Raw genomic sequence first — 14,205 nt, forward strand, 5'->3', positions numbered from 1 at the left:
CTGTGCATTGTCCCAAAGTTTGGTTGAAGTTGGTTGCTGGAGTCCCGAGTTATAATTACAAATGTTTACGGTAGTCTAGCTTGTACGTGCGACAAACGCATCCTGACTTTCCTGGCCTGAAATCCCTTTGGCCTTTTGTCGCACTTACATCAATTTTCATGGAGTGACAAGATAGCACGACAAGATTGAAACTACTTTCATATGTAAAGTGACAAAAATGCACGGAGTTTTTCGGTTTTTGTTGAATATCTCAGGATTGAAATCGAATTTTGGGAATCTGTGAAGGTCAAAAGGTGAGGCATTGTGAGCTGCACAAAATGGCGTTCTTAACTCAATTTGGTCCAAAATGCACGTACGACAAGTTAGCACGATGGCGACGATTGGTGCAACAGGAGACTACACTTTTTGAATTGGTGCTGCAAATCGTGTTGAATAGCACCATGAAGGGGGGCGTTAATTCGGAGTTTGAGCGAATTTGAGATTTTTGCGCAAATGAGAGTTTTGGCGTAAATCGGAAGAGGCATGGGCCGTTCACTTGTGGAGCGTAAAACGGGGTTTTAGTGAAGAAGTGTAGCGGTAATTGCTCAAAACAAGTTTTCATAAGTTTTTTTTTAAATATTAAGAGTAGTTCTCTACGATTTCGCAAATTTTTTTCACGATTTTTAGCTTTTCATGTTTTTGATTTGGATGAAACTTTGCCATGCACCATGCATTCCATATGTCAAAAGAAGCACAATTGCATAATTCGTTTTTCTATACAAATGTCCATACAATTCTGGGGCCGGTCATATTATTCATCTGGTTTAGGAGATATGATTTTTTTGAAGAAAAAAAAAAACGTAAAAGTGGACAAAAATTGTTGAAGCAATTTTGTTAACAAAATGTACCGTTTTCAGGTTAAAGCTAATTTTTGGACTGCATTTTCAATTTATTTTGGTTTCTTTTCAAGAAAATTTTGTACAATTTTCTCTCTGAAACTTTCAAATCGAGCAATTTGTTTCTGAGATACACAATCTCAAAGAAATCAAATCGATGAATTTGATTTTTTCTAAGTGTTAACCCTTTGCTGCCCAATTTTTTTTCGATTTTTTTTTAATTTTTCCCTTGTCATTTTGAGCAACTTTTGTTCAACGAAAAAGTTTACGTCTCTTGTTTTTTGTTGTTTTTGTTTCATTTCTAGTTTTTATATTTGCATTTATCTTGTTTAGTTGATATTTGTTTTTGGTAGTATTTGGCCTATTCTAGCACCTAATTTGTCATGTTTTTACAGCCAATTTTTCATTATTTTTTTTATGTGTTTTATTTTTTTACTCTAGAACAAACCATTATCATTTAAATTGTTAAAAAATGCTTAGAGGTATAGTCTGAAACAATAGAACAATAGAAAAAAGTACAGAAAATATTAGTGAAAAACACAGCCAAGAAAAATTTTCATTTTTTTAAACATTGGTAAAGTCAAATAAAGCAAGTCACACGTTCAACCCTAAAAAATCAAATTTTAAGAGTTCACCTTTCCAATGCTTTTTAAAGGTCGAAAATTGGTAAAAAAAAAAGATTTTTGGCAAATTATTAGATCGAACCCCGCCTAGAAGTGGGGTTGGGTTGTAGCTGGATAAACTGAAAGTGTTCAACTGATCATAACTCGGAAACTACTGGTTTTCAATCGACTTTTCTTTGCATTCCCTATGTCAAAAGAAGCAATTTTGCATCATTTGTTTTTTCATGCAAGTCTCCATACAATTTTGAGGGCTGGAATGGGTATGTAAACGTATGAAATTTTGTATCTTTGGACGGAATTTTCTGAAAATCTGAAAAATTAGATAAGAAACTTCATTTTGGGTCAAACATTTGTAACAGATTTTTGAGTATAAAAATTAAAAAGATAATTTTGAATATATTTCTATCGATTCCTAACTTTTCTGAAGAAACGTCCTAGAAAATCGATAAAAAGTAACAAAGTTGCTACAGGAAACAAAGATATATTTCGATTTACCCCAGAAAATGTTCCGAAAAGGCACCTCTCTCATTAACAAAATTTAAAAATGATAAAATAATTAACATATTAAAAAAATACTATCAACGCCTGAATAGCACCATAGAAATGATGAAAATATTTTGAAAATTAGATTTCAAAGAAAGTTTCACGACACGTAAAAAAAATAATCAAAAAAAAGTTAGCTTAAGCAACATAAAAATGATAAATAGTTGCGCCTTGTGATGAAATAATTTTTTTAAATAAAACAATTTGACTACCTTTTTGAAAATAAAATTTCACTAGAGGTGGCCTCATGACAAAATAAAAAAATGAAAAAGTAGAGCAACATAAAAAAGATCAAAGATAAATATTTTAAAAAAGGATTTTACCAGCGGCGTTTTGTTGATAAAATTATTTGACTATCGGCGCTCCTCAAGCTATAAAGACTATTCAAAATTAGTCAAACAAAATTTGCCAACCGGCGCAAAAATTGTTGTAGCTAGAACGCTAAACAGAATTTTTATTTTTATGTTAGCGTACGCCAAACTTTGTTTTGCTCTTATAAAACAGTCTTTATGTTGCTAGAGGGGCGTCGATAGTCAAACTTTTTTTTGTTGAATGTTTTAATTTTGTCATAATAGCGGTTCCAGTAAAATCTTATGTTTAAAATATTTTTATCATTTTTAAGCTGATTTGGGCACTGATTATTCAACTTTTTTCAATATTTTTACCAATTTTTCCCCACTCATAAGGGCGCCTCCAGTAAAACTTACCTATTGAGAATTTACATAAAAATGTTTACGTCATAGGGGCGCCCCCATTCCATTTTCCATATCGAGAATTTGCATGATTTTTTTAAGTCGTAGGGGCGCCTCAAATCAAAATGTTCATATCGAGAATTTACATGATTTTTTTTAGTCATAAGGGCGCCTCCAGTCAAATTTTCATAAAAAAAATTGTATGATTTTTTTAAAGTCGTAGTCACGCATCCATTAAATTTTTCATAGCGAAAATTTTCATGATTGTTTAAGTCGTAGGGGCGCCTTCTGTCAAATTTTTGGTATTGAAAATTTGTTCTAAAAAATTTAAGTCACAAGTTGAATTTTCATAATAAGAATTTGTATGATTTTTTTTAAGTCATAAGGGCGCCTCAATCCAAGTTGCCATATCGAGAATATGCCTTTAAAGTCGTAGAGGCGTCTTCAGTCATATTTTTTACATTAGCATTATTTTTTTTAAATACATATTTAAAAAAAATAATTCATAGGGGTGCTTCCAGTCAATTTTTCATATCCAAAATTTGCATGATATTTTTAAGTCGTAGGGGCGCCTCCAGTCAAATTTTTAATGTTGAGAATATGTTTAAAAAAAATTAGGTCGTAGTGGCGCCTCCAGTTAAATTTTCGTATTGAGAATTTTCATAAAAATGGTTCATTCATAATTATCATAGGTCACATTTTCATAATAAGAATTTGTATGATTTTTTTTTTTGAGTCAAAAGAGCGCCTCCATTCATTTTTTCATATCGAAAGTTGGCCTGATTTTTTTTAAGTCGTTAGGGCGTCTCCAGTCAAAATTTTATATTGAGAATTTGAATTGGAAAAAATTAAATCGTAAGGGCGCCTCCAGTAAAATTTTCATAATTTTCATAAAAAATTTTTAGTCATAGAGGCGCCTCCAGTAAAATTTTTCATATCGAGAATGTATGAATTTTTTGAAGTCGTAGGGGAGCCTTCATTCATTTTTTTATATCGTGAATTTGCATGATTTTTTTAAGTCGTAGGGGCGCCTCCAATTCAATTTTCATATCAAGAATTTTCATAAAAATGTTTTTGTCATAGAGGCGCCTACAACCAAATTTTAATATCGAGAATTTTCATGTTTTTTTCAAGTCATAAGGGCGCCTCCAGTCATTTTTTAAAATATAATTAATATGTTTTTTTAATGTCGTAGGGGCGCCTCCATTCAATATTTCATATGGAGAATTTGCATGATATTTTTAAGTTAAAAGGGCACCTCCAGTCAAGTTTCTATATTGTGAACTTTTATTTAAAAAAAATTAAGTCGTAGGCCTCCAGTTAAATTTTCATGATTTTCATAAAAATGTTTAAGTCAAAGGGACGCCTCCAGTCAATTTTTTCATATCGAGAATTGGCATGATTTTTTAAGTCATAAGGGCGCCTCCAGTCAAATTTTCATAAAAAATTTGTATGATTTTTTTAAAGTCGTAGTGGAGCCTCCAATCAATTTTTCATATCGAGAATTTGCATGTTTTTGTTAGGTCGTAGGGGCGCCTTCAATTCAATTTTCATATTGAGAATTTTCATAAAAATGTTGAAGTCATAGGGGGCCTCCAGTCATTTTTTCATAATAAGAAATTGTATGATTTTTTCAAAGTCGTAGGGACGCATTCATTAAATTTTTCATAGCGAAAATTTTCATGATTTTTTAAGTCGCCTCCTGTCAAATTTTTAATATTGAGAATTTGTTCAAAAAAATTGCCTTTAAAGTCGTAGGGGCGTCTTCAGTCATATTTTTACATTGGGAATTTGTATTTAAAAAAAATAATTCATAGGGGCGCTTTCAGTCAATTTTTCATATCAAGAATTCGAATGATTTTTTTAATTCTAAGGGGCGCCTCCAGTCAAATCTTTAATGTTGAGAATATGTTTAAAAAAATTAGGTCGTAGAGGCGCCTCCAGTTAAATTTTCATATTGAGAATTTTCATAAAAATGTTTCATTCATAGTCATAGGTCAAATTTTCAATATAAGAATTGGTATGATTTTTTAAGTCATAAGAGCGCCTCTAGTCAAATTTTCATTATAAAATTTGTATGTTTTTTTAAGTCGTAGGGGCGCCTCCAGTCAGTTTTTATATGGCATATTCGTACTGAAAAAAATTAAGTCTTAGGGGCGCCTCCAATTAAATTTTCATAATTTTCATGAAAATGTTTTAGTCATAGGGGCGCCTGCAGTCAAATTTTTCATATCGATAATTTGCAAGATTTTTTTAAGTCATAAGGGTGACTCCAGTCAAATTTTCATAACAAAATTTGTATGATTTTTGAAAGTCGTAGGGGCGCCTATATTTAATTTTTCATATCAAGAATTTGCATGATTTTTTAAGTCGTAAGGGCGCTTCCAGTCAATTTTTTATATTGCATATTCGTACTGAAAAAAATTAAGTCTTAGGGGCGCCTCCAATTAAATTTTCATAATTTTCATGAAAATGTTTTAGTCATAGGGGCGCCTGCAGTCAAATTTTTCATATCGATAATTTGCAAGATTTTTTTAAGTCATAAGGGTGACTCCAGTCAAATTTTCATAACAAAATTTGTATGATTTTTGAAAGTCGTAGGGGCGCCTATATTTAATTTTTCATATCAAGAATTTGCATGATTTTTTAAGTAATAAGGGCGCCTCCAGTCAAATTTTCATAACAAAATTTGTATGATTTTTTTTAAAGTCGTAGGGGCGCCTCCGTTCAAAATTTCATTTCGAGAATTTGCATGATTTTTTTAAGACGTAGGGGCGCCTCCAGTCATATTTTTATATTGCATATTCGTATTGAAAATAATTAAGTCTAAGGGACGCGTCCAGTTAAACTTTCATAAAAATGTGGTAGTCATAGGGTCGCCTCAAGTCAAATTTTTTATATCGAGAATTTTCATGTTTTTTCAAGTCATAAGGGCGCCTCCAGTCAATTTTTATAAAAAAAAGTTAATATGATTGTTTTTAAGTCGTAGGGGCGCCTCCATTCAATATTTCATTTCGAGAATTTGCATGATTTTTTTAAGACGTAGAGGGGCCTCCAGCCAAATTTTTATATTGCATATTCGTATTGAAAAAAATTAAGTCTAAGGGGCGCGTCCAGTTAAATTTTCATAAAAATGTGGTAGTCATAGGGACGCCTCCAGTCAAATTTTTTATATCGAGAATTTTCATGTTTCTTCAAGTCATAAGGGCGCCTCCAGTCAATTTTTATAATAAAATTATTATGATTTTTTTAAAGTCGTAGGGGCGCCTCCATTCAATACTTCATTTCGAGATTTTGCATGATTTTTTTAAGACGTAGAGGCGCCTCCAGTCAAATTTTTATATTGCATATTCGTATTGAAAATAATTAAGTCTAAGGGGCGCGTCCAGCTAAATTTTCATAAAAATGTGGTAGTCATAGGGGCGCCTCCAGCCAATTTTTTCATATCAAGAATTTTCATGTTTTTTCAAGTCATAAGGGCGCCTCCAATCAATTTTTATAAAAAAGTTAATATGATTGTTTTTAAGTCGTAGGGGCGCCTCCATTCAATATTTCATTTCGAGAATTTGCATGATTTTTTTAAGACGTAGAGGCGCCTCCAGTCAAATTTTTATATTGCATATTCGTATTGAAAAAAATTAAGTCTTAGGGGCGCCTTTAGTTAAATTTTCATAATTTTCATAAAAATGTTTTAGTCATAGGGGCGCCTCCAGTCAAATTTTTCATATCGGTAATTTACATGATTTTTTTTAAGTCAAAAGGATGCTTCCAGTCAAATTTTCATAACAAAATTTGTATGATTTTTTAAAGTCGTAGGGGCGCCTCTTTTTAATTTTTCGTATCGAGAATTTGCATGATTCTTTTAAGTCGTAGGGGCGCTTCCAGTCAATTTTTTATATTGCATATTCGAATTGAAAAAAGTTAAGTCTTAGGGGCGCCTCCAGTTAAATTTTCATAAAAATGTTTTAGTCATAGGGGCGCCTCCAGTCAAATTTTTCATATCGAGAATTTGCATGATTGTTTAAGTCATAAGGGCGCCTTCAGTCAAATTTTCATAACAAAATTTGTATGATGTTTTTAAAGTCGTAGGGGCGCCTATATTTAATTTTTCATATCGAGAATTTGCATGATTTTTTAAGGTCGTAAGAGCGCTTCCAGTCAATTTTTTATATTGCATATTCGTATTGAAAAAAATTAAGTCTTAGGGGCGCCTCCAGTTAAATTTTCATAATTTTCATAAAAATGTTTTAGTCATAGGGGCGCCTTCAGTCAAATTTTTTACATATCGAGAATTTGCATGATTTTTTTAAGTTATAAGGGCGCCTCCAGTCAAATTTTCATAACAAAATTTGTATGATTTTTTTTAAAGTTGTAGGGGCGCCTCCAGTCAAATTTTTATATTGCATATTCGTATTGAAAAAAATTAAGTCTAAGGGGCGCGTCCAGTTAAATTTTCATAAAAATGTGGTAGTCCTAGGGACGCCTCCAGTCAAATTTTTTATATCGAGAATTTTCATGTTTTTTTCAAGTCATAAGGGCGCCTCCAGTAAATTTTTATAATGAAATTAATATGATTTTTTTTAAGTCGTAGGGGCGCCTCCATTCAATATTTCATTTCGAGAATTTGCATGATTTTTTTAAGACGTAGGGGCGCCTCCAGTCAAATTTTTATATTGCATATTCGTATTGAAAATAATTAAGTCTAAGGGGCGCGTACAGTTAAATTTTCATAAAAATGTGGTAGTCATAGGGGCGCCTCCAGTCAATTTTTTTATATCAAGAATTTTCATGTTTTTTCAAGTCATAAGGGAGCCTCCAGTCAATTTTTATTTTAAAAAATAATATGATTTTTTTTAAGTCGTAGGGGCGCCTCCATTCAATATTTCATTTCGAGAATTTGCATGATTTTTTAAAGACGTAGAGGCGCCTCCAGTCAAATTTTTATATTGCATATTCGTATTGAAAAAAATTAAGTCTTAGGGGCGCCTCCAGTTAAATTTTCATAATTTTCATTAAAATGTTTTAGTCAAAGGGCGCCTCCAGTCAAATTTTTCATATCGGTAATTTACATGATTTTTTAAGTCATAAGGATGCTTTCAGTCAAATTTTCATAACAAAATTTGTATGATTTTTTAAAGTCGTAGGGGCGCTTCCAGTCAATTTTTTATATTGCATATTCGTGTTGAAAAAAATTAAGTCTTAGGGGCGCCTCCAGTTAAATTTTCATAATTTTCATAAAAATGTTTTAGTCATAGGTGCGCCTGCAGTCAAATTTTTCATATCGAGAATTTGCATGATTGTTTAAGTCATAAGGGCGCCTTCAGTCAAATTTTCATAACAAAATTTGTATGATGTTTTAAAGTCGTAGGGCGCCTCTATTTAATTTTCCATATCGAGAATTTGCATGATTTTTTTAAGTCGTAGGGGCGCTTCCAGTCAATTTTTTATATTGCATATTCGTATTGAAAAAAAAATAAGTCTTAGGGGCGCCTCCAGTTAAATTTTCATAATTTTCATGAAAATGTTTCAATCGTAGGGGCGCTCCAGTCAAATTTTTCGTATCGAGAATTTGCTTGATTTTTTAAGTCATAAGGGCGCCTCCAGTCAAATTATCATAACAAAATTTGTATGATTTTTTTAAGTCGTAAGGGTGCTTGCTTTCAATTTTCGAGAATTTGCATGATATTTTTAAGTCGTAGGGGCGTCTCCAGTCAAATGTTTATATTGCATATTCGTATTGAAAAAAATTAAGTTTTAGGGGCGCCTCCAGTTAAATTTTCATAATTTTCATAAAAATGTTTTAATCGTTAGGGCGCCTCCAGTCAAATTTTTCATATCGAGAATTTGCATGATTTTTTAAAGTCGTAGGGGCGCCTTCAGTCAAATTTTTATATTGCATATTCGTATTGAAAAAAAATAAGTTTTAGGGGCGCATCCAGTTAAGTTTTCATAATTTTCATAAAAATGTTTTAGTCATTAGGGGGCCTCCAGTCAACTTTTTCATATCGATTTGAAAAAAAATCTCTTTGGCATTTTAGCAACATAGCTAAAAAAAAATCGCCCCTTCGGGCCGAGGGGCGCATGGGGTGTAACTAACTTAATTTGCCAGGGGGGGGTTAAGCCCCTAAAACCCCCCCCTTGTACACGGCCCTGGTTAAAAGTAAGACACTCGTGATTGGTACTAGCAATGGTGGCCGGCAGCTATAAAGTCAACTTCGTTTCTGATTGCAAACCTTTTTTTGGTTTGTATGTACTTATTTTTTACAATCTCAAAATTTCCAAAAAATTGTATCCCTGTTAATAAAAACCATTTTTTATTCTTCTCTGTGCCTCAAAAGGTTTTTTTATTCTTAAACATAATAAAAAATATTATAGAAAAATACGGATTTTGGGAATTACAGGGATTATACAAATTTTTAAATCGAAAAGATACTAAAAATGAAATGTAATGAACCAACAGTAGATTTTCTGAAGGTTTGAATGACACTTTGAAAAGTCGATTATGCACAAAAAAAAAATCACGTTTTGTATACTTTCTTATTTTCACATAAAACTAGAATTCTGTGACCCATTTTTTTTAATTTGAATGGTTGATTGCCATAAAAAAAGATTTTTTCCGTGTTTCATAACCGTAATTTAAGTCGCCACTTTGGATTTAAAATTCTAAATCATAGTTAGTAGTTTAGCTCAACAAATGACAACGAAAAAAAATTGCCTGTTTAATCCTTCGGATAATCGAACTTCGGATGTACAATTAAATTCATCAAGAAAAATATTTTTTCAAGAAAAATTAGATAAAATAAGTTAAAATTAAAATTCTCTGGAAGTTTCACTCCAAAAACCTTATTTTTCAATAATGAACATGCATAATTTATCGATTTTCATGAAACTTTGGAGCTCGTTTTAAACTTACGAGTAAAAACAAAAATAAGTATTAAAGAAAAAAATCTTGCTTTTTCCACCATTGTTTTAAAAAGATTAGATCATTAAAAAATTCAAAAGAACATAAATAAAAATAGAAAAGAAAGGACAGAACATACATTCATATTATGTGATTAAGGTTGATTGCACTGTCATTGAAATTCTCATTTTTTTTAATGGTCCAACGTGTTATTTTAAAACATAGTTGTTTTTTGTCTTTGTTTCCCATTTTAAGTTGAACGTTGTTTCTCCACCATCAAAAATTAATATCAGAAACGTAAACCCGCACAACCGCGCTTCAAAGTTTTCCCCACTCACAACCATCAGATTGGAATAATTAATGTAAAATCAATATTTTAAAACGTATCTCTCTCACTCCTTGCCATCCCGGCGCGGCGCTCGTCTGCTCGTGTCAGATGTCGCTCGAAGCCTCACCGAGGAAGAGACAACGCGCGATGGTTCTTTCCATCGCTTTCTTCGTAAATTTCTCCACCCCTCCTTGCGCCACTTTCTCCTCATCACTTCCTCTACCACACCAGAGTTAGATTGAATTGAAGAAATCATCAGTAACACGCGCAACAGTCACCAAAAGGAGGGTGGTGAGAAGAAAAAGAATAGATGGGAAAAAGAAAGAAACCTTCAACCTCTCGTCACGCAAGGATCACACCAACACCATCCAATGTTGGTGAGTCCTTCTCAACTCACCGATACAGATGCCCTCGACTGATGGTTGAAGTTTCTCCAAGGACTTCTCCCAACCCCCTGTTTCACTTCGACTAACAAATGTTTATTTTCGCTTCGTCCTGACGTTTTGCGTCGTCGTTGGTTGATGATACTTTATCATCTGAGTCCTTGTGTATCGCGAGAGCACACTTACACACAAACACAACCTCAGTCGGTTCACTTTATCATCGTCAGGATTCTTCGTCACTCACACTGACGCAACTCCCCTGATGACTGTTACGGGGTTGGGTCCTGCTGCCTGACGTTCGTCAGCCAGCATCCCTTCGTCCCGTCCGTCAGTCATCGTCATCGTGCCAAGGATCCGTCCATTTTTAACACACTCTTTTGCTGGTTCTCGTCGTCCTTCGTCAGGATTCGCGCTCTCGTTTCTGTGAGCGTGTGTATATAACGAGAAGGACGAGGGTCGGCCTGTGTGGGACTGAGCAGTGGCATCGATGTCGTCGTTTTGATTCGCGTGCTGGATTTGGTTGATGGTGGTGGTGGTGGTTGATGGAAGAAATGGAAACACTTTTTTTTTCTTTGGAGATTTGATGCGAAGAAAACCGGCTTGATGGTTTCCATGCGATAGAGAATAGGTTTCTTTTCGATGATGGTTGGATTTTTAAAGGGTTACACATAAAAATCAGCAGAATACAAATTAAAAACCACATTGGGCTTTTAAAAACATGTGCATTGTAAGAACTCGATATTACCTTGCAATAATTGCAAAATTTTGAGACTAGGATTTTTGACAGGTCTGATTTTCATAAAGTACTCCTTTTCTCTCCCACAGAAAACTAAGGACAATGTAGCTGTCAAACTAGGCCAAACTGTTAAAGTCATTCACAAAATGAACTTTGAGTGTTTTGAGTTCATTTCTGACGTCATGATTTTCTCCTTTATAGGGTGAATCTGTACACGGAGAAAAAAGAGTTCCCAAAATCATGAACAAGCGTTAATGAAAATGAGAACCTCGAACGAAGTGTTCAAATCCTATGGTACGATTTTGAAAAACGTACCATGAAATTTGAACACTTTGTTCGTGGTTCTCATTTTCATGAACGCTTGTTCACGATTTTGGGAACTCTTTTTTCTCCGTGTAGATGTAAACAAACAGTCTATCCCACTTGCTCTAGTGACAGTTCACGTTGGGTAAATAGGTATAGGCTGCTTGTTAACATCTACAAATTCACCCTATTTAAAAGTTTTTACGAAACTATTGAATCTGACATTCGTTATAACAATTCGTCGCCGTCGTGCTAACTTGTCGTACGTTCATTTTGGGCCAAATTGAGTTAAAAACACCATTTTATGCAGCTCACAAAGCCTAACCTTTTGACCTTCACAGATCCCCAAAATTCAATTTTAGTCCTGAGATATTCGATAAAAACCGAAAAAACTCCGTGCATTGTTGTCACTCTTCATATGAAAGAAGTTTCAATCTTGTCGTGCTATCTTGACACAGCCTGAAAATTGATGTTAATGCGACAATTGGCCAAAGGGATTTCAGCTCAGAACGCGTTGGACACAGGGCAAGCTCGACTACCGTAAACATTTTGCCTTCCTCACTGAGGTAAGGCTGGAATCTACCTCACTGAGGTAAGGCTGGAATTAGAATGTAAATGAAATATTATTATTAGAAAAAAGTTCAATGAAGACATATTTAATTTCAAAAATTTCCACCATGATGTATACATATCGACTCAGAATCGAAAACTGTATGTGTGTGTGTGTGTGTGTGTGTGTGTGTGTGTGTGTGTGTGTGTGTGTGTGTGTGTGTGTGTGTGTGTGTGTGTGTGTGTGTGTGTGTGTGTGTGTGTGTGTGTGTGTGTGTGTGTGTGTGTGTGTGTGTGTGTGTGTGTGTGTGTGTGTGTGTGTGTGTGTGTGTGTGTGTGTGTGTGTGTGTGTGTGTGTGTGTGTGTGTGTGTGTGTGTGTGTGTGTGTGTGTGTGTGTGTGTGTGTGTGTGTGTGTGTGTGTGTGTGTGTGTGTGTGTGTGTGTGTGTCTGTGTATGTGACCAGGGTTACCAGGTCTGAAGAGTAAAAAATCTGGCAAAAAATCTTGGAAAATCTGGAAAGCCACTTTTCTGAAAGTAATAAGTAATTTTTTGTTCAAAAACAAAAAAACGTTACTTAATCCACCTTTAGGTGGTTGGCGCCTTCCTCACATTTAAAGGGTGCTATCCAAAATGCAAAAAGTGCGTAAATAACACTTAAGTGCTTATAACTTTTGATAGGGTTGTCAGATCTTTAATGTTTTGGACGCGTTGGAAAGGTCTTTTGAATACCTATCCAACGATAGGTCGCATGAGAGATTCGGACAGCATTTTCATCAAAATATCTGAGATCCGGCCTCGAAAAAGTGCTTAAAAACACTTAAGTGCTTATAACTTTTGATAGGGTTGTCAGATCTTCAATGTTTTGGACGCGTTGGAAAGGTCTTTTGAATACCTATTCAACGATAGGTCGCATGAGAGATCCGGACAGCATTTTCATCAAAATATCTGAGATCCGGCCTCAAAAAGGGCTTAAAAACACTTAAGTGCTTATAACTTTTGATAGGGTTGTCAGATCTTCATTGTTTTGGACGCGTTGGAAAGGTCTTTTGAATACCTATCCAACGATAGGTCGCATGAGAGATCCGGACAGCATTTTCATCAAAATATCTGAGATCCGGCCTCGAAAAAGTTCTTAAAAAACACTTAATTGCTTATAACTTTTGATAGGGTTGTCAGATCTTCATTGTTTTGGACGCGTTGGAAAGGTCTTTTGAATACCTATCCAACGATAGGTTGCCTGAGAGATCCGGACAGCATTTTCATCAAAATATCTGAGATCCGGCCTCGAAAAAGTGCTTAAAAAACACTTAAGTGCTTATAACTTTTGATAGGGTTGTCAGATCTTCAATGTTTTGGACGCGTTGGAAAGGTCTTCTAAATACCTATCCAACGAAAGGTCGCCTGAGAGATCCCGACAGCATTTTCATCAAAATATCTGAGATCCGGCCTCGAAAAAGTGCTTAAAAAACACTTAAGTGCTTATAACTTTTGATAGGGTTGTCAGATCTTCAATGTTTTGGACGCGTTGGAAAGGTCTTTTGAATACCTATCCAACGATAGGTCGCATGAGAGATCCGGACAGCATTTTCATCAAAATATCTGAGATCCGGCCTCGAAAAAGTGCTTAAAAACACTTAATTGCTTATAACTTTTGATAGGGTTGTCAGATCTTCAATGTTTTGGACGCGTTGGGAAGGTCTTTTGAATACCTATCCAACGATAGGTTGCATGAGAGATCCGGACAGCATTTTCATCAAAATATCTGAGATCCGGCCTCGAAAAAGTGCTTAAAAAACACTTAATTGCTTATAACTTTTGATAGGGTTGTCAGATCTTCAATGTTTTGGACGCGTTGGAAAGGTCTTTTGAATACCTTTTGAAAATGTATAGCATGACGGGTTTTCTTACAAAAATCACCCTTTTACAATCTTCCGGACTTTTGCTAAAATCGTTTTTTAGCATAACTTTTGAAGTACTTAACTAAACTGCATAATTTTTAATAGCGACTTATGGGACCTCAAGACGGATCGAATGACGCCAAAACGGACAAAATCGGTTCAGCCAATGTCGAGATAATCGAGTGACAATTTTTTGATCAACATCCCACCACACACACAGACATTTGCTCAGAATTTGATTCTGAGTCGATAGGTATACATGAAGGTGGGTCTAGGAGGTCTAATTGAGAAGTTCATTTTTCGAGTGATTTTATAGCCTTTCCTCAGTAACGTGAGGAAGGCAAAACTGTGTATTTTCATTTTTTATACATTA

The 14,205-nt window shown here is 34.4% G+C and overlaps 1 protein-coding gene across 1 annotated transcript in view; it reads left to right on the forward strand.

Annotated features, from left to right (window-relative positions):
- Positions 1–14,205, forward strand: part of LOC6043009 (zinc finger protein ZFAT) — a 155,230-nt gene that overhangs the window by 37,448 nt on the left and 103,577 nt on the right.

This window comes from Culex quinquefasciatus, chromosome 2 (assembly GCF_015732765.1).
Source record: "Culex quinquefasciatus strain JHB chromosome 2, VPISU_Cqui_1.0_pri_paternal, whole genome shotgun sequence".
Lineage (NCBI taxonomy): Eukaryota > Metazoa > Arthropoda > Insecta > Diptera > Culicidae > Culex > Culex quinquefasciatus.